Here is a 14,840-nt window from a genome sequence, read left to right as displayed (position 1 = left end):
GAGGACTAGGAACAAGACACAGCCAACACGTGTTTCGCCACAAGGCCTGCTGGCCAAGGCTTTTTCAAGGCAAGTACGTCATAGTAAGATACTCCGGATGGTCGTCCAAAGTTTCAAGCTAAACGTCGATATGGGTCCTAGGGTAAATCATGTATCCTGAAGGCGGGAGAGAAGTGGCAATCTCTGCAGTCTGAACTATTTCTTTAAAAGCTTTATGATACTCAACTGAGACAGGTGAAGACTTAAGCCTTATCCAAAACAAAACTGGCATCAACTGTGCTTTGGAGACAATTTGTTTTACACCCAGATCCCAGCACAAAGGTGGCAGAGGAGTACTGTTTGGGATCCAATAAGGGATCTGAGGATATTATTATTCTCAACTTTACCCAAACAGTACAATCCTACCAAACCCGAAATCTCTGCTCCGTAAAGGGTGCTACCTTCTGCCTTCACATTATATACTTTTAATGCAGGTAAAACTTGTCTGGTTTTAGATGCCCTATACATTCGCAGTATCCCAAAAGCATGGTGACATAGAATCATGCTACTCTTTTTTACCTGTAGAGACCAGGATATGCTTTGGGTGAACAGTATACCAAGGTAGTCAAATTCTGAGACTCTCTCTATTTCTGACCCCTCCAAAGTGATGCTTCCTCTAAAAGACTATTTCTGTACAGAAGTCAGCAAACTGATGAACTATTGTCTGTAGGCCCATGGGGTCTTGGACACTAGTAGAGTATCATCTGCGAACAATAGGAGTGGAACTTTATTTCCTGCATTTTTTGGGCCATCACTGTCAAGATTTGCAAGATAAGTCACCACATCATTGAGATGTAAGGAGAATAGGGTCAGGGCTAATACGCAGCCTTGCTGGACCCCTTTGAGAGTTACTATTCGTCTTGTTAGCTCGACTAGTGGTCCCCTTCTAACCTGTGCGTACGTATCCTGATGTAGTCGAATCATGATACTTAGTAAATCTTCAGGGACCCCATTACGTTGCAGTACCTCCCAAAGGTTTTGCCTGGAGCCCAGGTCGAATGCAGATTTAAGGTCCACAAAGACCATATACAAGTGCGCCTTTTGGAGGACCACCGTCTTCCAATAAATCAGCATAAACCTGAAAACCTGGTCAATGGTACTAATACCATTCAAAAAACCTGCTTGCAGATGTGTCAAAGCCTCTGGCTCTTCAATCCAGTCCTGAAGTCACTTCAGGTTCTGCCTGCTAATGACCTTCTGAGTAACATCAATCAAACTAATAGGCCTATAGTTTAGGGGTGAATCCCTGGAGCCCTTTTTGTATAGTGGCACTATCTCCGAAGCCTTCCAACTGCCGGGTTTTTCGGACCCCTTAAAAATTGCATTTGACAGGATGTTGATATAAATAGCCCAACTTTCGGCATCTGGATTAAACAAATCAGCTGGAACCCGATCCGGACCTGCCACTTTACACAAAGCCATCAATTGTTGTTTTTGCATTTGTCACCCTGAGTGGGAAGGGTATGCTCAGACGTGAGTCCCTTGCTCGCCATGCCATTGGAATCAAGCTATCCTGGCTGACGAGGGCTGAAAGCCCGAAACCGGTCCTAGGATGCTTGTTTCCAGTCCAGGGAGGACCTGGCTTGGCAGTTCGGGCTGGACTGTTCCCATGGGGCACAGGGTCAAGACTGATTTGCATATGGCTGGGTTCAAACTGGAATGGCATGGTGAGCAAAAAAACGATGGATTTAGGCCCAGATCTCTGTACTGGGGTGAATGTATGACATTGTTCTGCATTCTGTCCATCAATTGTTGTTTTTGCATTTGTCACCCCGAGTGGGAAGGGTATGCTCAGACGTGAGTCCCTTGCTCTCCATGCCACTGGAATCAAGCTATCCTGGCTGACGAGGGCTGAAAGCCCGAAACCGGTCCTAGGATGCTTGTTTCCAGTCCAGGGAGGACCTGGCTTTTCAGTTCGGGCTGGACTGTTCCCATGGGGCACAGGGTCAAGACTGATTTGCATATGGCTGGGTTCAAACTGGAATGGCATGGTGAGCAAAAAAACGATGGATTTAGGCCCAGATCTCTGTACTGGGGTGAATGTATGACATTGTTCTGCATTCTGTCCATCAATTGTTGTTTTTGCACTTTACACAAAGCAACACAATTAATTGCAGCTAGGGTCTCATCATATGATAGAATCATTTTTAATGGGTCAGGGTCAAACAATTTGGAAAAGGGAGTATACCAGTGCTCTGGATGGATAGTATTAGCCAGATGATCTTTGGGGTTTCGCCCCCTATTGGCTACCAAAGACCAGAATCTTTTAACATCCCTAAAGATCCCTGCCTCAAATAAATCCTCCCAAATTTTATTTTACCAACTAGTGCAGCTTTACACTGGACCTGCTTGTACAATTAAATTTTACTTGCACCGGATCCTTACCTTTTAAGGCTAAGCACAACTGTTGCTTAGCTAATTTACAATCTTTTTTTTTTCTTTTTAATTTTTCAAAAACCTTTATTGAAAATCGTGCACATCAGGTTACAAGGTAATCAAATAGTACTGCAGCAAATGACAAGCGCAATTGGGAACAGCACATCAATCATAAACATCGTAGAGTCAGGAGGACAATAACGGCACTTGATGGAATGCAGGACCAAATGACAAGGTGCGGAGCAGTGTAGGGCAGCCAGGAGTATCAGACGGGCAGAATATAGGTGCAGGGAGCACGGGAGGGTAGCAGCAAGCAAAGGGAGGAGAAGGGAGACCTATGGACCAGTACCGGGAGGAGCGCTGGAGAGGTCGCAGGGGGAGAGGCGCTCCGGGAAGGAAGGTATGAAACAAGGGGGGCCCAAATGTCGCACGGCTGACCTGTAACGGGCGTCAGGTCCCAGAATTCTGATAGGAGCGTCTGACAGCGCGCAGCATGCTCGAGCCAGGCCTTCACTTTGGGCGCGGGCCTCCGACCCCAATGTATAGCAACTCTGCAACGCGCAAGAGCAAGCAGCATGGCCGTGAGATGACGGGTGGCGTCAGGGCAGTGCCTCACTAAGCCGAGCAGGCAGGTCTTGGGATCTGGCAGGACAGGCGAAGAGGTGATCTCAGTAATGATAGAGCAAACAGCGCACCAATATGTAGAAACCAGAGGACACAGCCAAGCGAGATGCAAGAAGTCCACCGCGGGAGACGAACATCGAAGGCATTTGTCACTAGGCACCAGACCCATTCTAAATAGCTGAGCAGGGGAGCGATATAGCCGGTGCAAATATTGAATATGTATGAGGCGCAGGCGATAGATGGGAGATAAGCGTTTAGTCTGCTTACAGCAGTACAACCACTCCTCCTGGGAGAGGTCGATGCCTAAGTCCTCGCACCAGGCCACGGGGGCACGATCAGCGGATCTTGAAGAGGCAGCTAGCGTGGTGGCAAAGAGTCGAGAGACCAGTTTACGAGGAGAGGAGGAAGTGTAAGCCAAGTCAAGGGCAGGCTTTGAAAGGGGGGGTTTGCGGGCATGTGGGGTGCAAATCCCAAGATGCCCGGAGCTGATAGAAAAGCAGTGTATTCATTGGGCCAGAGTTGGCCGGCAGCGAAAAAAACCTGCCGTTGAAATAAAGGTCAGATAGGGTGATCAGACCCATGTCGGCTGCCATTCCAGAAGTGTGCAGCGTGGGGCATGCCGGGTGATAAGCGACAGGCATGGCTCTGGCGGAGAGAAAGTTTGAGCCAGAGTATTTCCGAAGACCATCCCAGGCCCAGCGCAGGGTCTCCACCGTGTCAATTTGTCCACAAGGTGGTTTGGCAGGGGCAAAGATGGCAGTCTGTAGGGGCAAGGTGGCCGCCAGGTCAGCTTTAACCGCCACGTGGGGCTGAAAGGGCATCTGGTGCAACTAGAAAGGGAGGAAACTGGCCTGGGCGCTGAGGGCGTATAACTTAAAACCCGGGGCTCCCATCCCACCACATACGAGGGGGAGCGTGAGGATATCATACGCTATCCTAGGCTGACGCCCTGCCCAGACGAGGGAGATGATGAGGGAGAGGAGAGTACAAAAGAAGTGGGCTGTGAGAGGAACAGGCACATTCAAAAATAAATATAAGAATTTTGGGAGCACTACCATCTTGGCGATGGCAATACGCCCAGCCAAGGATATAGGTAGGCGCCGCCATAAAGGTATTTTGGTCTCAAGCCAGTCGCCCGCCCGACCAAAATTAGTTTTCCAGAGTTCATCCACATCCCTACTGAGCCAAATACCCAGATATCTGCTGGGTCCTGATGCCCACATGAAAGGGTAGTCTGGGGTGAAGGGAACAGTGGCGTCTGTCAAGGGGGAGAGAATGGACTGACGCCAATTAACCTGAATGCTGGGTAGGCCCCCGAAACGCACCACCTCATGGGGCTGAGGTTCTCCTGGGGATGATGGACATAAAGTTTAACGTCATCCGCATACATCCGCATACATGGAGACAACTAGTGCGCGGGCTGCAAATCGCAGGCCCCTCTGAGTGCGATGCTGCTGGAGCCGGCCTGCAAGGGGCTCCATGGACACAGCGAAAAGCATAGGCGACAGTGGGCACCCCTGCCTAGTTCCCCCCGAGACGTGAATAGGTTCCGAAATTTGACCATTGATTCGGAGGCAAGCCACTGGGGGGTATAAAGGAGATGGACTTTGCGCAGAAAAACTGGGCTAAAGCCAAGACGGGGTAGGAGATAAAAGAGGAAGGGCCGTTCAAGAGTGTTGAAGGCCTTGGTGGCATCCAAAAGAGCCGCCAAGGCCGGTAGGGTGGGATTGATCTGATGAAGTACAGCAAAGATCGTGCGGAGGTTGTGCGACGTTGCGCGCCCGGGTATAAAGCCGAACTGATCTGGGCGAGTGATCAGGGGCATGAGAGGCAGGAGGCGGGAGGCCAATAGCTTGGCGAAGATCTTATTGTCAGTGTTGATAAGGGATAAGGGGCGATAGGAGTCCAGAAGTTCAGGGGATTTGTCTGGTTTCAAGAGAAGTGTCAACAGGGCTTCGCGGAATGAAGGAGGGAAGAGGCCAGACTCAAAGGAGTCGTTGTACATAGCGGCAATATGAGGGACAAGGAGGGGCGCAAATGTTTTATAAAAAGAGGCAGGCAGACCGTCAGAGCCGGGGGCCTTATCCCCGGGCAGACTATTAATGGCGGCAAGGATTTCTTTCTTAGAGAAGGGATCATCGAGGTATTCCCGGTGACTATTGCCCAGCCAGAGGTGCTCGATGGTGTTGAAGTATTGATCCAAGAGATCATGCGACGGCGCGGCCCCAGCGGTGTACAGCTGAGTGTAAAAAGCGGTAACTTGCGAAATGACCTCGGTGGGTGAGGTGGTGCATTCGGGACCCCTGTCCTGCAGCGCTGTAATGTAGGAGGCAGCATGAGGCCACCGCAAAAGATTGGCTAGGATCCTGCTGGGGCAGTCACACTCGCCGTAGTGGCGCGCCCTTGCCTCCCTACCCAGAAAGGAGAGTTCCCTGTCAGCCTCCTGTTCAAATTCAGAGACTTTACCTCGGAGTTGTGTGAGAGTGTCAGGGAGGGGGTTGGAAGAATGAAGAGAGTCAAGGGCCCTAATCTGTCCCTCAAGGTGCTCGAGTGTGCCACGGATAGAATGCAAGACTCCCGACAGCTTGGAGATACACTCGCCCTGGACCACCACCTTGAAACCCTCCTAAAGTGTAGAAAGTGAATCCACTGAACCGGCATTGAGTTAGAAATAGTTCTCCATCACAGTTTGAATCTCGGCACAAAACACAAAGTCGCGAAGCGAGTGAGGGGGCAGGCGCCAAGCGAACATATGCTTAGGGGCACTTGGGGGGAGCAGGCAGATGCTCAAGAGGGCATGATCCAAAAGGGTAGGCGCCATGTGCTCAACCGAGGTGACCCATGCATAGGCATCGCGAGTGGTTAACCAGAGGTCCAAGCGGGACCAGCAGCCAGAAGTGCCCATTACGTAGGTGCTCTCGCAGTTGGTCGGATGGGAGTGGCGCCATGCATCCAACAGGGAATTATCATCCAAGATGGAGCGCAACAGGGAGGTGGAGCATGGGTGCGAATCGCGGGGCCCAGATCGATCTAGGGATGCTGAGGGTGTGATGTTGAAATTGCCCCCTACAGCAATGCGGCGGGGTCCAGGGAGGAAATGTGTCACCATACCTGTGCAAGGAAATCGGGGTCATCGGAGTTGGGGCCATAAATCACTGCGAGAATCAGGCACTGGGCTGGGCTGGGCTAGCAGGTCACGAAGCAGAATGACAAAGCGCCCCTCAGGATCAGTAATGGCCTTAGTAGTGCGCCAGGGGAGCCCTCTACGTAAAAGGATAGACACCCCGCGGGAGTAACTGGAGTAGAAGGAGGAGTGGATTTCGTTCCAGTGCCGAGATTCGAGCTTGGAGGCAGTGGCGGGAAGCAAGTGAGTTTCCTTAAGGAAGCAGATGTCAACTTTGTGGCAGATGAGGTGTGCATGTACCAGATCATTCAGGCCGCGGACATTCCAAGTCCTGAGTGTAGTGGCCGTCATGAAGCTATGCAGAGAAGGTGAATGCCGGATCAGGCCAGGTATAAAAGGGGTACCTGAGAAGCGCAGGACGTGATGTGCAGGACAGAGAGCAGTGTATCAGATAGCACAGTGCAGAGCAGGTCAGTAAACAAACATAACAACAAGCCTCGAAGGAGAGGCAACAAAAACCAACACCCACACCAACCCCCAAATCAGGTTGTGATACCAACCCCACCCATCCAGGGAACCCCCAACTGGGAAGGGAAGAAAGGAAATGAGAAAAAAGGGGAATCATCCCACAGAGAAGAGAGCGTACGCCCCTGCCGCTAGGACAGGGTGGCCAAGCCGTGGGTATAAGCGGACATTAGGAGGCAGAAAAATAGACCCAATGTAACACCTCAGGGCCCAAAGACCACCACCCCCACAAATAGCATATGCAATGCAAAAGAATGTCAATGCAGCATAATAAAAGGGGGGAGGGAGGGAGAAAAGGGTAAAGCTGCAAGAATAGATGATGTGAAAGTACCATCAGTAGAAAGGAACAGCCATGTCCAGGAGCCAGGCGGTAAATGCAGGCCAACATAAGGGTGGTAGGGCGGCGTTGGTAGCCCAGTCCATCCCAAGCGAGTTTGTATCGTGCAATACAGGAAATCAGAGTACAGTAGCGAGGGTGGTTATCCGTCATTGTTGCTGAGATCACTGTTTGCGGCCGCCTGGGAGTTGGATGGGGGGGAGCGCTGTGCTTTGTCCAGTTTCTTGGCGTAGGCCATAGACGCCTTTGGTTCCAGGCACACCTGTAATACGGAGGTTGCTCTTGTGAGAGCGCGCCTCCAAATCTTCATTCTTGTTTTTAATAAACTCAAAGACCTTGTCCATCTGCTGGAGTGTATGGCGATCACAGGCAGCCGCGTCCTCTGCATCTGACACCCTCGTCTCAACCTGGGTCAGTCGCATGTCATGAGAGTCCACCCGAGCTTTAACAGTGTCCAAGCGGGCGGATAGTTGGTCAAGCTGGGAGGCAATGCCGGTTACAGTGGACTTCACATCAAGCATTATGGCTCTAAGATCGTCCTCACGGGTGGAGCTGTGTTCGGGCTGGGTGGGGAGTTCACCAGTGTCCGTGACAGCCCCTTCCTGCCTTAATGCTTTGCGTTGGTCAAATGCCAGCTTCGGTTGTTTAGGATCAGTCTGCCCCATGATCTGACGCAAGTATGCCCTTCAGATCAAGGGTCAGGGATCAGAGGAAGCAACGTGTGTGGAGATTGGGATTCACAGGAGAGACAGAAGTGAAGAGAGGGTGCCAATGGAGGTGGTAGTAGTCCGGCGGCCAGGCAGTGCAGAGCAGGGGAGGTGCAACACGGCCAGCCAAGCCGCCCAGGAGGATCCCAGTGCCAGGCTAGCATGAGAGCCTGAGGTGGGAGGATTGCAGCAGCAGCGTGTTGGACGAGGCTTTGGGGCGACAAGTCTGGCCAGGCTGGGAATGTCTAGGGGGGTGAGACAGTCCAGCAAGTGAGCCCTCGGGCTCCAGGCAGAAGGCCCCGCACCGGGTCCCCGCAGAGCTATAGACGTCTCGGTGCTGGGGGAGGCGGGCATGAGGAAGGCCCAGGTCCAGCAAATGAGCAAATACAGTAGGCCCGGGAAGTAATCACGCAGGCAGGAGAGTCCGGGGAGTGGCAGAATGGAGGGTCAAAGCATCAGTCCTGACAATCCACCGCGGGCCATAGAGGCAGCAGATGAAGCCCAGGATGCAGGGCCGGAACAGCAAGCGGCGAGGGTGCAGGTCTCAAAGGTGCCCGCCGGGAGCAGGCAGGGGCAGCCAGGCGTGTGCACCAGAAGGGCTGCCGAGAGGTGAGGAGTAGCATGGGGCACACCACCCATTCCGCGAGGCCCAGAGCAAGCAGGCCGAGGTGGCGGGCACCAGGAGGGGGAGAAAGGTTCCTGCGTGAAGCGCCGGCCTGGGCCCTCCGCAAGACTCCTGCGGCGATAGCAACTCACTGGGCTCAGAGTATCAGTGTGGCAGGGCAGCACCAGCGAAATTACCGCATCTGAAAGGGTCCGCTGCGACCAGATCAGTGTCACCACTGCAGCCCGGGCTGGGCACCCTCTGCACGCCAGCAGGGAGGCCCAGACGCCGCCTCAGGCCCAAGCCACGGATCATGGCGTGCCAGCACAGATGGGGGCCCAGGGAGGCTGCAAAAGATGCCCCAAGGTGAGATGAGTCAAAATAGACTGGTGCCGGAGGGCGGCACCGAGAGAGTCCGCAAGAATTTTCAGGATTAGCGGCTTGGCTGGCAGAGCCCACTTAGAGTTCGGCCATCTTGCAGTTGGCCAAGCCACGACCTCTCAGCTAATTTACAATCTTTATTTTCCCATCCTGTAGAAACCATTCCCTTTTGCTTGGGTTTCCATTGACCCTGTGTAAATCAGTCCCCTAAAGCTTTAAAAAGTTTTGCATGTATTGTCTTGACTTCCTGTAATGAGACCTGAGAGGTGGGGTGACCCTCCAGACTCTCTATAGCCTCTTTCAATGCCTTAGTCATAGGCATTGCTAAATCCGGCCGAGATGCCACATTGGCCCATTTAAGCCTCCATTTGTCATTTGAAGACGAGATAATTGGACTTGCTCATGATGGGCAAATAAATTGGACAATATGGTCAATATCACATCTAGTAATAATCGTGCTATCATCAAAAGAATTCCCAAAAGAAACGGAAAGCAGTATATAATGTATCCTACTAGTACGCCCAGTTCGATTATAGGTATGTAAAGCATGTAAGTCTGATGTTGTCTGCTCATTAGAGGCCCTCAGACTATAAGATAACGTAAGTGAGAGCAACTGGTATGCTACCTCTGTCCACCTCTTTACAGGTGGAATCTCGAGCACGGGTATCCCTCATTCCTCATCTTCCACCTCGGATGGTAAACATAAACAACCATAACTATCTAGTGGTTCAAATGTAGTATTGAAGTTGCCCCCAATAATTATAGGACGATGTGGATTACACTTCTCAAGTTATGTCCACAGTTGTTTCTAAACTGGTTTCTCTGCTAACTCTATCCCCCCTATTATACACATTTAACAGGTAGAGCACAGATTTATTCTCCCCAACAATTTTTATACCTTATATATCTGAGGATGCTATACTTAGGGGGCAAGAGGAAATATTCAGAGAGATGCGTGTCCATACTAGGAGACATCCGGAGGGGCGTCCCCTACTATTTGTGGTTACTGGTACAAAAACATTAAAAAGCCTGCTCCATGTGCACCGTCTAAAGACCAAGTCTCTTGAAGTAAACAAATATTGAATTGTTTGATAAACAGTCCCCAATCAGGGTCACTAAGCTTGGGGTGTAAGCCAGTCACATTCCAGGACAGAACATTTGATTTGGCATGCTTTGGGCTTTGGATAGGAGTTAACCCCTTCAGCGCTGGGCGAATTCCGCCGCGGTGCTGAAGGGTTCGTGCGCGGGCGGGCCGATGACGGAACGGTTCCGTCATGAGCACAGCTCAACCGTGGCTCATGACGGAACCGTTCCGTCATGAGCATGGAAGGGGTTAAAAACACTTCTGCCTTGCCCAAAAAAGTGAAATAGGGGGATCTGGCAATCCTGGAGTTCCACAAATGGTTGGATATTGCAGATGAACGACACCCATATAAGAGTACGACTTTATACCTATTTTGAGAGTGTTCCTCTCTACTAGTCAATCCACCCTGGACAGCCCTGACTCATCAACCCCATCTATATTGTCAAAACAAAGAGGCCTACATTTAAATTGCATTCAGGTTCCTAATGGGGGATATTTCCTCAGACCCAAGTCCACAAGCAATGTTATATGCCCGCTCTCCCTCAGTGTCGTAATTCAACCTCCGTTTCCTTTCAAGTTGTTTACATCATGGTTTTTAGGTCTCGCAGACCTTGCGCTGGAGCGCGCATGCGCTCCTCGCTCTGCGAGGCTTATTGTCATCAGTACGCTTTCCGATTTTTGATTGGGTGGTGCCATCCTCCATGCTAAACGCTGGCTTCTGATTGAAAAGGAGGCTGCCTAGTCCCTCCTTGTTACCGCCCTGCCTCCTTTTGGGACGACCCACCTGGACTGGATCTTTCACTTGCGGCATTACATGGTCTACTTCATTAGCCGGGACGCACTATATTTTGCTCACAACGCCGACAGCTTGTTTAAAATGCACCTCGAGTGAGCTCTCTTACCACATTCTGGGACCCCAGGCGGCGCAGTGTGCTCCTGTTGCCATTTCCCTCGGGCCAAGCCTCGTTATTCAGTGCGCCAAGTGTACTTTTAGTTTGACAATGGTGGCCGGCGCCGCACACAGCACTCACTAGATGCTGCCCCCGCATTCTCCACCAGGCCAGTCACAGGGATTACTATAATTCCTGTAAATAACAGTGGGCCTATGGTGGCACTTGACAGACCTGCCACGGGGGGCCGTACGATGGGTGTTTGTGCGGTGAGAGATGCGAAGGAGGTCGGAGGTGGTTTACATGGGTGTGGGCAGAGCGGACTATCGCCTTCGGGAGGCGGAGGGGGCCCCTCAAGGCGGGTGGCGGTTGTTTTGTTCACTAACTCTCACTTGTGAACATGCGTGAGGTGGGGAATTGCTGCTAGTAAGACAGGAACGTTGTTTAGAAGGAATGTGTCTCATCTGCGGGCAATCACTGCATTCCTACTCGAACGGTCGTTTGTTTAGCTCGTTCTAGGTGGCACTTGGTGATAAACAGTTTGGCGGCGATCCATGCTTTGGAAAGCAGCAGCAGACGCCTGAAGCACCTCCTCTAACCAATAACAAACATGATGCATATGGAGTGGGCACAAAGGTGCGTAAACATTCCAGAGAAAACGACGCTGCTTTACTGCCCGGTTGCTTTAAAACATTTTACCAACCGCCCGCTCTCCCTTTTAAATGCGCCTCAAAATAGACTCCACTCCTACGTTTAATGAAGACGGGAGCAATGCTTTCATTTACCATGGCGCCCGCGTTTGCAGGCAGGTGCTGAGATTTCTGCATGTCGCATGTTTGTTTATGCAAGGGCGCACTGCAATTTACCATGGCTGCCGCCCACTGTTGTTTCCTTCTCCATGGTACACGGGTGGCTCTGTATATGAACTGGAGGTTGGCCCAACCTGGCTTAAGCTATTGCATTGCAAATGCTTAATTTATTCAAGGAGTCGTTGCCTGCGCAGGAGCTTGTGTTGAGCCACAGAGAGCAGGTAAAATCGGCTCTGTTTTTTATTCAGAATGTGTTTTTGGCAGTCAGTGATGGGTCTCTACAGTTCTACCGCTGAGACCCTCATAATTAATCACTATGCTAGTTGCTTATTAAAGATGACGTGGGCCATAAGATGTGCTGTGATCACAAGGCTTTTCCTGAATGGGTTGAGCATAGTTTCCCCCCTTCTGGGTCTGGTAGCTATAGTAGCTAGCATCCAGCTGGTTTGTAGCTTTCAAAAACAGTAGTACGTGTTACAGTTAGCGCTCTAGCGTTTCCGCTAGAGCGCTGTTGAACGCGCGCAGGTCGCGCTCACGTCAAGGACGTGAGCGCGTACATATAAATAATAAACGGGCGGAAGAACGGCAGTTCGCGCCCAACTTGTAAACTGTGTGTGTGGTCCCTCATTGTGCTGCCAGCGAGCGAGGCCTCCCCTGGGCTCCCCAGGCTACGCGAGTGCTGGTCCAGTGCACTACCCCTCCCAGACAGAGCTATTGCATTGCAAATGCTTAATTTATTCAAGGAGTCGTTGCCTGCGCAGGAGCTTGTGTTGAGCCACAGAGAGCAGGTAAAATCGGCTCTGTTTTTTATTTAGAATGTGTTTTTGGCAGTCAGTGATGGGTCTCTGCAGTTCTACCGCTGAGACCCTCATAATTAATCACTATGCTGGATGCTTATTAAAGATGACGTGGGCCATAAGATGTGCTGTGATCACAAGGCTTTTCCTGAATGAGTTGAACATAGTTTCCCCCCTTCTGGGTCTGGTAGCTATAGTAGCTAGCATCCAGCTGGGTTGTAGCTTTAAAAAACAGTAGTAAGCATCTTCAATATCTTTTAATGGAAACTCCAAAGTCCAGGTAACTAAATACAAACATAACGTGTGCCTGCCTGTACGTTTATTTGTGTCGGTGCTGCAAGTGCACTGTTGTGTACAAGGTTAAGTGCTAGCAATGTGAATACTTATAAGCATGTTAAGACCTGAAATTACGAAATTTCAAAAACGAAATTAATGAGAAGTGCACTGTCAACCAGCCATCAAGAGAAACTTTTCAAAGTACCTTTTTGGAACAACTCTAAACTTTAAACTATAATCACTTTTTTTTCCCTTGGTGCAGAGCCCGTTTGCAAGTAATTTCGCCCGTACACCAGGGGTGCAATTTCTTAGCTACTCTCTCTCCCATGCTATAAAATATCGGGCACATACCCCGGTTTGTGTGCCATGATTTGAGTGTAATCTATTATTTATAGCCATTGGGTCTCTGTGTGTCGGGGAGTTGTACTTTGTAGTGTTTGAGGCTGGTGTTTCACTAAGGGCGTGGTAGCTACTGGCAGAGCAGGGCTGTTCCCTCGCACGTCGGAGGGAACAGTCCAGGAAGTAGATCAATGTGGTGCTGTACATTTTCAGAATGGAAGGGCAGGCGTAATCCGTACGTTGTTTATGCAAGGGTGCACTTCAATTTACCATGGCTGCCGCCCGCTGTTGTTTCCTTCTCCATGGCGCATGAGTGGCTCTGCATGTGAGCTGGAGGTTGGTCCAACCTGGTTTATTGCCCCTCACAGCGTTTGCTCCACCGGCCAAGAACAAGGACTCCAGAAGTTTCCTCTTTGCAACTTAAAAAACAGCAAGGGTATGTGTTTGAAGTTTATTTTGCCATTGTAAATAACAATGCCTTTTATTTATGTTTTAAAAAAGAATAACAAAAACAAAATTGTCATTTACAATGTCAATAACTCAAACTAATGACAATGTGAGACCTATTGCATTGCAGATTCTTGTTTTCCTTGAAGACTGGATGAGCTTACAATTCTCTTCATAGTACAGGTTTTTATTGGTGCCAGTTATCAAAACCTTGTGGCAATGCCAAATTGAACAGGCTAACTGCTTCAACCATTTCCCACAGACATGTTTACCTCGATTTGAGAATACGTCTAACAAACTTGAGCTAGAAATTGCCTTGGCCCTAATGGTGTCAGTGTGAGCAACAGCATGAGACACATAAAAGGGAACTAAGAAATGGTTGGTCCAGGCTATTTGAAGTGGAGGAACCATAACAAAATAGGGGTAATTAGAAAAAATCAAGTCAAGGGTAGGCCCACATTTATGAGAGGCATCCTTGACTAGTTGTACCAAATTGAGATCAGTCACAGAGTCCTTAAACTGATCTGCAAATCTGCAATTGGGGTCTTCCATGTGCATATTGAAGTCCCCCAATACAACAAAATTAGAATATTGTAGATAGAAAGGGGTGATTACATTAATAAATGCTTCCAAGAACTTAGAAGATTATTTAGGAGGATGCTAGACCAATGCAGTCAAGAGGGAGAATTGGTCTGAGATCTTGAGAGAGAAAACTAACCCCTCAGTTGATTCCAAATCCCGTAGCTTGGTGGTGGTGCATCCAAATGTCAAGCAATAATTAATGGCAATCCCATCACCTTGTCCTACGGACCAATCCACATGGAAGATTAAGTAGCCCTCTCATATAGCCAAGGCAATATAGGGACCTGATTTGGCATTCATTGGAGAATATTGCACCTAAATATTGTGGTATAAATGTAGTCCGACTAAAATATTATGTCCTATATTTTAATTACAGCGACATCACACCACTGCTATTCATAACAGAAAATATGCACTCGGTGCATTAACACATTGCTTATCACAGACAATCTTTTTGTTATTGATATTCTGATATGCAGTCCAGTGAAGAAGGTGATTGTTGTGCTACATCAAAAATTTCCATCCAAATTTAAATGAACAGTATTTTAGTTCTGATAAAATTAATGATTCTACAGCTTTTCTATCTGGTTTGTTGATTAAAACTTATTACATTTGTTAATAAACCATTATGCAATTTATTTTACATTTCACAAGTTTGAAGAATACATCCTAGGTAATGGGCCCACAATCACTTGTTTTTAAGCACTATAATCACCTTCTCATTTAATAGTGCATGGCGCTAAAGTCTTAGGGGCTTATTTACAAGACTCTTGCGCCACTTTTGCGTCACTTTTAACATGGGAAAAGTGACGCAAAAGTGGCGCATGGGGCTTGTAAATAAGCCCCTTAATGTTTAAGTGGGTATGGACATGTTTTAATATCCATACCAACAACAAGTG

The 14,840-nt window shown here is 49.4% G+C and overlaps 1 protein-coding gene across 1 annotated transcript in view; it reads right to left on the bottom strand.

Moving 5' to 3' along the window:
* LOC146864180 (sodium channel protein type 4 subunit alpha B-like) overlaps nucleotides 1-14,840 on the bottom strand; it is a 1,025,953-nt gene that overhangs the window by 789,191 nt on the left and 221,922 nt on the right. The gene's annotated exons all lie outside the window — the stretch shown is intronic.

The sequence above is a fragment of the Triturus cristatus genome, chromosome 2_1 (genome assembly GCF_964204655.1).
Source record: "Triturus cristatus chromosome 2_1, aTriCri1.1, whole genome shotgun sequence".
NCBI classification, from domain to species: Eukaryota; Metazoa; Chordata; class Amphibia; order Caudata; family Salamandridae; genus Triturus; species Triturus cristatus.
Note: the sequence above shows the minus strand (reverse complement) of the source record. Positions and strands in the feature narration are given on the sequence as shown.